The 12,348-nt window shown below is 44.5% G+C and overlaps 1 protein-coding gene across 6 annotated transcripts in view; it reads left to right on the top strand.

Moving 5' to 3' along the window:
- The window catches only part of TCTN3 (tectonic family member 3), a 947,116-nt gene that overhangs the window by 436,967 nt on the left and 497,801 nt on the right, over positions 1-12,348 (top strand). For 2 of the 6 annotated variants that reach the window (XR_013598565.1, XR_013598564.1), the window contains exon 13: positions 2,744-2,834. The exons of the other annotated variants lie outside the window; for them this stretch is intronic. The gene's annotated coding sequence lies outside the window, so the exon portion shown is untranslated. The remainder of the gene's footprint in view (positions 1-2,743; positions 2,835-12,348) is intronic. 6 annotated transcript variants of the gene reach the window in all.

The raw sequence follows: 12,348 nt of genomic DNA, 5'->3' as shown, positions 1-12,348 counted from the left end.
CTTTGAACACACGAGACCTGAAAGCGCAAGAGGCAATAGTCCTCAGGTGGGGCTTTGCGTTGGGAGAGTAACACACTGATAAGGTAATTCTAAGCGTTTCTCCTTCACTTCAGTTAGCTTTCTGTACCCGCCAGAAAGGATTTACCATAATGGTAAGATATTTTTTCACTCTGTAGCCGAAATGACCTAAGGCATAAAGACATTTGAACATACAGCCCCTTTATTAAACTAAACTCACGGAGTACCCTTGAAGGTGAGAATTACATTTAAAGCGGCTTGTATAATTCACAAACCACTCAGAAAAGCAGGTATATTACCTACATAACCCTTTATATATGTCTGGTGGATTAAGAGATAATAGAGAAGCAAATTCATATTTTGACTAGGAATGAAGAAGTTCTCACTTCACTAGACTGCTAATCATCTTTCTCTTAATCTGGAAATGGTTGCCTGAAGACATCAATTGCAATGAAGATCTACGTTCCATATGTAAAAAAAATAAAAACACACATTTTTATACTTTACCTGAACAAGGAGTTCACCCCTCTTATTCATTCCCAAAACTCTAACCATCTTCTGCTTACAATCTTTGTCTCTGAGTGCTAGTGTATTAACTTGTCTACAATGATGTTCTCTATATTGCATCCTCTTTCTCTGGTGCAACTTAATAGTTAAGGATGCATAACAAAGAATGTTACAAAATCCTAATGCTTTCCCCTACATTTTGTCTCCTATTCTTCAATCTGCCAGTACACTGTTGTAGGCTTCTCTCAGTAACTATTGTTTCCTGTTCTTGTATCTTCCATACTATTCAGGTTTCATACCTTTATTACCCGGGTTCCTTTACTCTTGACTTGGAGTACTTTATAAACTCCTTCACTGGCGAAGACTCTTTTTAGGTCTCACCTGAGGCAGCGCGCATGCGCTGCTCTGCGAGGCTTCTAGTAAGGACTTCCATCTGGCACAGCTTTTCCTTGTGGGTTTTTTTCCGGCCACGCATTTGATTGCCATTTGCGTAAGGCTTCCACGAAAGAAAGCACGCAACTGGCCAAAGGCTCGGGTATGTCCCGCCTTCTTTTTAAATGTTCCCTTCCATAGCCTATGGTTCTCAGGAGCAAGCAGGGGCGCACAGGCTGCTATCTGGCTGCTGCTCGCTCCCGAGCTCCCTAGGACTGCACTCCTCCCCTCCCACTCCATCATGCCATGCTGTGTCACATGACACTTCTGTCGCGTCTGCTGCTCGCTCCCGGTCTTGTTTCAAGCTCATGCCACTCTCTCCCTCTCTCATATCCACTTTGATCCATGTTTAACTTTCATATTCATTACCTTACATATTGTTTCAACTTCTCTCCTGTCTTTCATCTGTTACACACAGACAACCCTTTCCTTCCTCACTCGTCTTTTATTATCCTCTCCCTCTCCAGTGCACCGTCTGATGTTGCCTCAGTCCCTGCCCTATCTCTTCCTTCCTGTCACTCTCTCCCACCACCACCGCCTGCAGTATTTCCACACTCGCTCTTATGGTGCCCAGCCCGAGTTTGGAGGGCTGGAGCCGGAGGGTTCCCTGGGCTCTGATCGAGGATGCCGAGGCCTGTGGTCTCGCCGAGGCCAGGGGTCCGAGCCCGCATTCATCTGCTCCTAGTGGGCCCAGCATAGTCATAGTGAGTCCTGCATTGCTGGTCAGTGACTCTGCTCATCTGGCTGAGGGTGGGTGACTGAGTGACTCACATCATGCAGACCTGCGTCACGGCGTGTGCTGCTCCCTTCCCGCTTCTGCTCTTCAGCACCCAGCATGGGCCTGTATGGAGCGCCGACATCTCACGCATTTGCCATGCCATATAATGGAGGAGCAAGTCACGCCAGTGTAAGGTCACCACTTATTCAGCCAATCCCCTTTACTGAAGAAGTGCACAGCAACCACAGCTTCATCCAATCCCAGTTTATTGATCAGGACACTCCCACCATTTGCTTGGGCAAGTTTATTTTAAGATTGCTTACGATTTTCTGAGTAGGTCAACAAATACAGTAGATGGAAATGACGCAATTTTTGGGGAAATCATATAATTTGGAATTAGCAAGGGTGTTCAAAAGTATCCTTGCTTCAGTATGGAGTGCAATCAGGGGTGTCAGTAGCCCCTCAAACATCTATAAAGTGGACATTCTGGGTCCATGAACCCTATCAAACTCTGTTGACCAATCGATATAGGTGGTGTTAATTGACTGGCTCTTTAAGTATATGTATTTCAGAAGGACCACTTGAAATTAAACACAAACACACACAGATAGGCTCCAGCATATGTGCGCGCAGGTTAGCCCAGGTAGTTCCCAGACCTTAGGTTGAGAGTTGTTCCTATATACTTTATATAGAGTGAATCTTCAACACCAGCAACACTGTCAACCAATCAGCTCAGATGTCTGCACATACATTGAAAAGGTTTGTGTCAGCCCTCTGCATAGGGTGACCAGATTCTCAAAACAAACAATCATTAACATAGCCAATAGGTCTCGCCTTTGGGACCTGCTGCATAACTAAATACTTATAAGGTCCCAAAGGCGAGACCTATTGGCTATGACAATGCTTGTTCTCTTCATGCTTTTAACTCTGCACAATGAAGTCACTCTCCCAAGTGTTCCCTTTGTTTTATCAGTTATCTCGACTTATTACAATTGTATATGATTTGAGTGTTCAAATTGAATATTTGTGGTTACCTCATCGTTAAAGTGTTTGGCCTCCCTTTTATAGGATGATTCGTTGTAACAGCGCTATTCTTGCCCCTGTTTGGTTCCCTGGAAAATGTGCTAACATTTTTGGTTTTGCTGACCAGTATACAAATGTAAGTTAATACCTTTTTTAAGGGTTGCTTTACTTTTAGATTAATATATTTAGCTGGAATGCTTTATTATTTGCTAGACGTTGCTTCTACTTCTATTTCTACCCCTTTCTTGCCTTCCTTTTTTTAGGACTTGCAAGTTGTCTTGAACAATTTGAAATACTCCAATTGTCTCATCTCCTCAACTCTTTCTTTATGCCTCTTGTGGTTAAGGAACTCAATCTGGTAGTCAAAGATCACCTTACAGTGTCATTCGAGACAAATTAATTGTGTTCAATTTTATCAATGTCAGAGATCTTTAAGAACGAAATGTTTCTAATGTTTGGAAACAAAAGATAAAAGGAATATGAGTGACCAAGCCTTTTTGCCTCTGGTCTCAAAGATTTCTTTTCACAATGTGTGTTCTCAAAGCTCTAGCTTAAAGAAAGGCACAAATTACTAATAGCTTACAGTGTGTGGCTGGTAAGAGGTCAATAAACTAAAATGTGGCCCAAAATAATTCTGAGATTAGAAAAAAGCCAGACCCTTGCTAGGTACCTTTACTGTCTACAAAAGGCTCTGCACTTCAAACTGTAGGTAGCAGCCCTGTCTGCCAGAGGCTACTTGGAGCCATTGTAGGCATCAACCTCTGTACTCATTCGAAGTAAATTCAGTTTGGCCTCTACGACTGTCTTGTGAATTTTCAGAGACCCTGTATCATTGAAGCATTTATGCTTTGCTGGCTAAGAGGCTGTGAGAAAAGCTGGTGTGTATTATGTGGTCATGAGTATTACTGTAAACTTTGAATTGTGCCAGCGATTCTTCAATAAATTATTCAGCAGCCATACTGTCCTGACACTAGGATGCAGTATTGCATCTCAGATGTAGCAGAGCGCTCACAACAGACGCAAGCATTACTTCTCTCGAGAGGGATTGCCATTTAGAGTCATAAGCACTGAACAGTCCCACCCACATGGGGGACCACAGAGCACTTTTTCACTGTATATCTTCTTAAGTGTGGATGTTCACCTTTCTTCAGGAAGGGTTGCAGAGTCACTTAAGAAAGAAGAATATTATGCGGCCTATAGGACTAGGCTACAAAGGCCCAATTCTTCATAGTGTACTTAAAAAAGGGGCTAGGAGAATTATCTATGTGCATAATTCAATGATGTTTTAATATAACAACATAAATCTCTTTCGCCAACCCATTTTTGATAGAACATAAAGATAAAGGAAAGCAGGACAGAGTAGCCCTCTAGGCGTCGTTCTACAAGTAAAAAATAGAGGCTGCACCTTTAAGAACCGAGGGACTGCCAGTATTCCATCATGCTGAGCTGGTGACAGTTGCTTCAGTTTCTTTTTCCTGCTCCTGCTGACAGAACCCTGGAGCATTGAGCTCAGCCAAATTTTGGCTTTTCTCTTCAAAATTCGCAACTGAATTTTGGTGACAATCTTTTCATTCAGCGTCTTTGGTCTCTCCCTGGCTTTTATTGGCTTTTTCTGACAGAAATTAGAGGCTGTTTAACAGAAAAATGCCATGTATTTTTTTACAAAAAGCCTATCCTGTGGGAGAAAAAAGGCCAAGACAGACCCTCATACTCTGCATCCCAGAAGATCATGTTCTTGAGTCTTGTCATCACTGCAGGAACTTTTCAAGAGGCACCCGAGAGACCAAGAGAAGATTTCCCTTCATGGTACCGCAAAACCGCAGTTCCTCCATGAGGATGGGCAATTTGGCTTTCGACCAGAACATGGTACAACATGGTACAGAATCAGCCTTACTTATTCCTTTAGATGATCTATGAATGCACTTAGACAGTCAACAGTTTTGATCATGCTTCACTTGTCAGCTGCCTTTGACACTGTAGATCACAAAGTCTTGCTGTCCAGGTAAATTTTAATTGGAGTAGGAGGATCAGCACTAAAGTGGCTAGATTCCTACCTACCAGACAGGTGTCAGGTGGTCTCTCTGCCCCCTACTTCTCTGCATTTAAAATGCTATGACATGGAGTACTGCAAGACTCATCCCGATATTGTTTGATATCTATTTGAGGTCACTTGTCCATTTGATAAAGAAACAGAGCATTAATGTGGTTAATTACGTGAATGACACTCAGCTGATCTTATCCTTCTATACTAACCAAGAGGAGATGCTAACAGCTTTCCAAGAATTGTAAATAGTGAGCTAGTTGAATGCGAACTCATTAAAATTATGGGAACAAAACAGAATTTCTGTGTTGTTCGGCTAACAAGAACCCCATGACTTCCCCCCCCCCCCAACCTTTGGCCCATCCCACCTGTTGATGAGTTAGTACAAGCCGACATGTTCTGTAACTTGGGGATCACTTTCAATAATAAGCTATCTATAGAGAACTATGGTACAAAAGTAGCAGGCACATGCATTGCACTATTAAAAAGCCTCAGAAAAGTGCTACCATTGTTATCCCATCAAGCCAATGCACTTGTAGTATGTAGCGTTATACTCAGTAGGCTGGACTACTTTAATACCATGTTACTCGGGACGCTTGATTATCTGCTGAACAGACTCTGTAGAGTCCAAATGGCTGCAGCAAATCTTGCCTTAAACAGATTTCACTGATCATCAGCCACTGATGTCTTGAAGGAACTGCCTGGCTACCTTTAAAGCAGAGGATTTTTTTCAAGGCTATGTGCATTGTGTTCAAGGTTCTAAAGTGTGTTGGTGCGGTATCCCTACAAAGGATATTGAAGGGGTATACCCCAGGGCAATACCTCCTCTCCAGCACCGCACACCTGGTCTGTGTCAATAAGTTTCCGAAGACAAAACAGGGGGCCGGGCTTTCGCAGTTGAAGTGGCCCAACTTTGGAATAAATTGTCACCATCTCTTAGATCTGCAACAGCCTTCCTGCATATGTATCTTCCCCTGGATGATTTCACACCAGCAGCGGTAGCTATTCACTCACTTTAGTGCCAGGACACCAGTTGGTGGCAAATACTCTTTACTAGTGGTATAAATAAATAAAATAAAAAGACAACAGGCGCTGTCCGACGGTGTTACCTCAGGGCAAGGAAAGGGTTAGACCTCTACCAGGGCTCTGTCATCTGTCCCTGGAGTGAGTGCGAGGAAGAAAATGGCAGAAAACCGCCTTGTGTCTAATCGACATCAAGGAGAGGTATGGCGCCGACCTGATCATGTCTATCCATGGTTCAACGTCGAGGAAGAGCCACAGATCAGCATTGAGGCCGGGAGTATAGACCTTGATAACTACACTGTCGACCTATAGGTCTCGTTCAACATCGAGGAGCCCATCAACTACGCAGCCATGAAGAAGATCACTGTTGAGGTGACCTCTAAGTTCGATGTCGAGGCACACTCCGATGTGAGGATGCCGTCGGCGATCACTGCCGACAAGCAAGTCAACGGCGAGGCATCAAAGTTGGTCGACATCGAGAACTCTTGAAGTTGTCAAGGCTACAGGAGGCAAAAAAGAAGACAATATGTATCTACTTTTCCCCAGATTCAGAGTACTCTAGAACATATTCGCCTTCTTCAGGTGTCCAGTCATGTTATCCGCCAACAGCACCATCTTCTCTGCCTTCTCCACCATGGCTTCCAACTCCATCTCCTCCACCACTGCCTCCAACTTCACCATCACAAGTCCAAGAAACAGATCTTGGTCTAGGTCGCACCATCATTCTAGGCTCCATTAACTGAGCCCAAGGCACACTTCTACCTCTTCCAGGTGCTCCCGCCATCATCATCATTCACCACGAAGATCTCGGTCAAGACATCAGGGCACTGTGGGAATCCATGAACCAGTTTGCGGAACATCTCTCTAGAGACAAGAATTCATGCAAATCCTAAAAGATGGATTACTGGTTTGCAATCAAGTTATTAGTGATGCTGCAGACTTGTCTCTATTAGCAGTTCATAAGTGCTGCCACAGTGTCGATCTTAGAAGGCACTCTTGGCTCCGCCTTACATCTCTCCAGCCAGAATCGCAGCAGAGAATAATAAATCTGCAATTCTCTGGTAGCACTCTATTTGGAAGCCATACTGACAATGAGATGGCAAGGTTGAAGGCAGAAATGGAAAATCTAAAGGCAGTCACCTTAGAGAGACCCAGGGAACACAGAATATCATTCCAACCCTACAAACGCCTCTTCTATTCCCGGAGGGCTCAAACCCCTCACTGGTATCATGGGCGCCAGCAAAGCATTGCACAACAACAGCACCAACGTCCCTATCATCATTACTTCCCCTTTTTCTGTTACCCACTCCGGTAGGGGGGAAGCCTCCAATGTTTGGCACAGTGGCAAAACATAACACAAGAGGCCTGGGTTCTGAATATTGTTCATAATGGATATTGTCTGAGATTCACCCGTCCTCCACAGTCCATACCTCTGAAACCATTCAGTTTCCAATTCCGTCTGTTACGACCGGAGGTCAACATCCTCTTACTAAAGCAGGCGGTGGAGCCTGTTCCTCACCAACAACGAGATACAGACATTTAATCCAGGTACTTTCTCATCAAGACGAAAGACCAGAACTAATTCAGATCCATTCTTGACCTCAAAACAGCATGCAAGTGGGTTCGGTGGGAAAAGTTCCAGATGCTGGCATTATACCAAATGTACAAAATTCCAATAGCAGAGCACTGCACATCTAAAAGTTCAGACTGACTGTTATACTGTCAGTTAAGAAATTTTTATTTTCCAAACGTTGAATAGTCCATATAACATAGTCTTTATCATAAGTAGATCGTTTTAACAAATTGTTGACACGTAGATGATACAGCCGAACAGCCGACACGTGTTTCGTCGCTTGATGCAACTTTCTCAAGGCTCTTAAACAGACGTCAATGGGATTTATAACTCCACTTGATCCCCACGGTTGAATTTGAACAATAACAAATGACTACAAACTACTCCATCCTTTCTGTGATCATGGCGATAGAGATTGCATGGCTAGTCACTTAAAAATAACGATAAGCCGAGAGAAACTCAGACCCGTTTACTGAGTAGGGCCCAAAGTGTCAAGCCCTCTGGAAGAATGATAATCTTCCTTCAAAATCAGAGAAATGTCCAACTCTCAGCCTGCAAGTAAATCTTAAGATTTACTTACAGGTTGAGAGTTGGAAGTTTCTTTGGAAAATACAAATTTCTTAACTGACTGTATAACAGTCAGTCTGAACTTTTAGACGTGCAGTGCTCTGCTATTGAAATTTTGTATATGTTATATGCGTGGAATTTTATTGTCGCGCATTGAATGATCTTGTGTGGCATGATATCTGCATTGAGCACGCCATAAAAACATAAATTGCTGATAACTTTGCAAACACAACAGAGGTGCTGGCTGTCCTTCCAGAAACCACTGCCACCTTTCTATTTGCTCATTATTATACCAAATGTATACCCAATTACACCAGGGGGATTGGCTCTGTTCCATCCATCTTCAAGAGGCATACTTTCATACACCATTTTCCAGAAAGCATAGTAAGCTCTTGAGGCTTGTAGTGGGGCATGACCTTTATCAGTAACAAGTACTTACATTTGGCCTGAAGTCAGCACCTAGGACATTCTCCAAATGCATGGCAGTAGTGGATGCCCACCTCAGGAGACACAAAATATTCTTCTACCCATACTTAGAAGGTTGGTTAATTAGGACGTCCACGTCTCAGGAAGCTCAGCTTTATTACAATTGGGCGTGCAATCTCCTACAAAGGTTAGGCCTTCAGGTCAACCACAAGTCGACCTCTGACTCAGTTCAAACCTTACATTATCTGGGAGCTTCCATCGACACAATACGGGCAAAAGTTTGTCTTTCGGATTAGAGACACTGTCAGACAACACTACCTCGGGGGGTCTCACAAGAGGGGGAGGATGACCCCCTGCCTCCTTATGTATCTCCTGTACTTTTCTTGCAGTCACCGTGGGACACCTCCAGCACGAGTTATAGCGCTACCTTTAACTCCTCGGCCTTTCCCTTCCGGGAGGTGTGGTCTTCGCTGACGACTGGATCACATGCACCTATCAGGAACCTGGAGGAGGAGGAGGTTGTCCTTTTAACCATTGAAGAAAGAGAGGAGGCCGTCACTCACTGGGACCACGGAAGTTAGGAACTCTGAGGAAACCGAAGAGGAGTTGCGGATTCCAACGTAGAAGCCAGTCAAGCCTCACCGCATTCTGAAGGACCGGACACGTCGGAAGTGCAGAGTCGTCCATCTTCAAGGAGCCAAGAGCGGGAGCTGGACCCGATCCGGTACAACGAAGCAGCCAGCCACGCCCACGGAGGAGCGTGGCTCCCAGAGGTACGTTCCCGGGTGAAAGGCTGGTTCAAAAGGGGGACATCAGCAAATACCCGTAACCTAGGGGAGGAAGGAAACCCTCAGTCTTAAACACCGGGGACCCGTATCATTTTAGTTGGTTTGACTTTTGCTTTCATGCACCACCTTACGTACGGCGCTGGTGACGGTTTGTGGTGTTCTTCCCTCACTCCCTAGCCCCTCGCACAAGCAAAGACAAAAAAGAGTCCTGAGTAACCTTGTTTTTTTTCTTCTTTGGTTTTTTTTTGTGTGTTCGGAGTTCCAACCGTGACCTACCGGAAAGGAACGACGGAGATTGCCAAAGCACAGATGCCTAGGATTTAGGACATATCATAGCTAAACCGAACTTATTTTGTTTGGACTGATTCATTTTGATTTTAAAATATTACCGAGAAGATTGAATAAAAGTCTTCTGAACGCACTTTTTAGAGTCTCAATGATTGAATCCCCACAGACACTTAATGAAGTGTCATGCTTTTATGAAAGCCTCTCATCCAATGGTGAGAACAGTATTTTCCCTCCTTGGCCTCCTGCGTCTTTCTCATACCAAATGTCCATCTCCAAATCCGCCCTCTACAGGAATGTCTTAAGGACCAGTGGGACCAACTGGCAGGCAATTGGGACGACAGGATACAACTATCCCTTCATGCGAAGCTGTGCTGAAATGGTAGTGCTTTCTAACCAATTTTTGAGGTACGCCATTTAATCAGAAAATTCGTCCTCAAACCACAGTCATGGATGCCTCATGGGATGGGCAGCCCACATGGATCACCTCCAAATCCAGGGAAAGTTGTCACAGAGAGAATATACACACTATATCATTCCCATCGAGCAGCATGCAGTCCATCTAGCACTGAAGCCGTTTAATCCATCGTGCAGATGCCACTCCCTGCTTGTTCAGACAGACAGTACAACAACCATGTACTACCTCAACAAGCAGGGAGGGACGAGGTCCAGTCCCTTGTCACACGAGCCCCAGACGATCCGGAAATGGTTTCTAGCCATGGGTAGTATAATCATATCAACTCACCTTCCAGGTCCAGAATGCTCAAGCTGATCCCTCAGCAGACTCCTGCAAGAAAACCATGAGTGGATCTTAAATGACCATGCTGTTCAAAATATCTTCAACAGGGGAACTCCGGCCATTGACTTGTTTGCCACCGCAGAAAACAAAAAATGGCAAAGCTTCGCTTCGAGGTACTTTAAGCCAAGGTCGCTGGGGAATGCCCTATGGATCAAATCATCTGGCAGATTTCTCTACGCTTTTCTGCCAGTACTCCTGATCCCAACAGTCCTCATCAAGTTGTCCCTATTGAGAACCAAGATGATCCTCTTAGCTCCGGAGTGGCCACATAAATGGCCGTTCACTGCCCTCTTTCACCGGTCCGGCCATCCACATCGCAATCCGCCACGCAGACCACACCTGCTAACGAAGTTCAGAGGCCATATGGTACAGCCTAATATCTCTTCTATGAATTTGGCGGCATGGCTCTTGAGCTAGTGCAGTACAGAGCCTTGATTCTGCCCCAAGACTGTATGGATATCCTGAAAGAGGCTAAGCGGGGTTCAACATGTTCCGCATATGCCTTCAACTGGAATAGATTTTGCATATGATGTTTGTAGGAAAGTGCCCCTTTTTGCATGGTTGCCCCCCACTACAAAACTGTACCTTTGCAACCCCGATTGGCACCTCTCTGCCCACATGTAAGTCCCTTGTAAAAAGTACCATGGGTACCAAGGGCACTGTGACCAGGGAAGGCCTCTAAGGACGGCAGCACCAATTGTGACATCCTTAGAGACCCTATACCTTACACACACACACTGTTATTACAGGCTGCGTGTTTTGGTGCAGAGAAAGTGAACAGTTGACATGGAACACATGCCTGTGTGCTGTGCTTACAATCCACTGCCTATGGTATAGGTAAGACACCCCTCTAGCTGGGTGCACTATACCACTGGTGAGGGTACAGGTGATGAGCCCTGTACAGTGTCTAAGTCCATTCTTAGACAATGTAAGTGCAGTAAAGCCATAAAGAGTATATGGTCTGGGAGTTTGTTGTTACGAACTCCACAGCACCATATTGGCTTTACTGAATTCTGAGAAGTTTGGTATTAAACTTCTTCGTACATTAAACCCGAACTGATGCCAGTGTAGGATTTAATGCCAAATGCACTCCGAGGGCATCTTAGAGATGCTCCCTGAAAATTGACCTAACTCTTGTGTCCTGGTTTACTGGCTGCTCGCCAGCTGCCACCCAAGACATGTTTCTGGACCCCTAGGTCGAAAGCCTGCCGCTCTCGGGGTCTTGAAACAAAGTACATCCTGGGTAGAGGTGACAATCCTCCTCCCAGAAGAAGAGCAGGGTCCATGAAGGAGAAGCTTTAAAGGCTGGCGGCATTGTGAGCTGACCCAACCATTTGCTGCTCCCATCAACTAGCCCCCATCTGTTTGTAGTGTAGTTCCTATATTACCAATAGGCTCTGCGCATTGGAATAATATATACTATAGAATTGACGTAGGACTTAGGTCAACTAGGTCTCTATCGAATATATTAGACTTAATTGTGAGTGCCAGCTAGCTCAGAGGTCACTAGAAACTTTCTCGAATAAACAAGAAGGGATTAGTTTCTGACAACCGCATAAACATGACAACGTTGTTTCCCCAAGATAAAACGTATCTTTAGAGTCGTGGAAACAATAGATCGATATTTCACTCAGTCAATCGTGCAGGATTCGTTTCACCAGAGGTGCAGAGAAAAAGAGAGACGGGCGTTTTCAATAAAAGGTATTTATTCAACAGTCTTCTTTCTCATGCAGAACAAATGAACTGCTACAATCGTAATACTGGCTGTAAAGTATAATGCGTACAGCAAGAAGAGTATTATGAAATAATACTGTAAAAGCATGGTATGGTTTCTAAGCCATAGAATACATACATAAATAACAGTGACTAAAAATACTCAACTGGTGCTTCTAAAATACTCCTACCCAGATGTACCTAACCTAGGTCTAGTACGAGGGAAGAAGTAAGTGAGGTGTAGCATAGGTTTAGTTATTCTTTGCCAAGAATCTATCCAAGATTTCTCTTAGGGTCTAATCATCTCCTTACCTTGGTTTATAATGAAGGAGGTCTGGTATCTCTCTGTCTTCAGGACTCTATTTCCCAACACCCCGCAAGGGGAGTTTGGAAACACTGGAGCTGGATTTCTCGGCAAGAGAAAAGACAGCGTCT

The sequence above is a fragment of the Lissotriton helveticus genome, chromosome 7 (assembly GCF_964261635.1).
Source record: "Lissotriton helveticus chromosome 7, aLisHel1.1, whole genome shotgun sequence".
Classification (NCBI taxonomy): domain Eukaryota; kingdom Metazoa; phylum Chordata; class Amphibia; order Caudata; family Salamandridae; genus Lissotriton; species Lissotriton helveticus.
The sequence above is the reverse complement of the archived record's forward strand: the minus strand, read 5'-3'. Positions and strand labels throughout refer to the sequence as shown.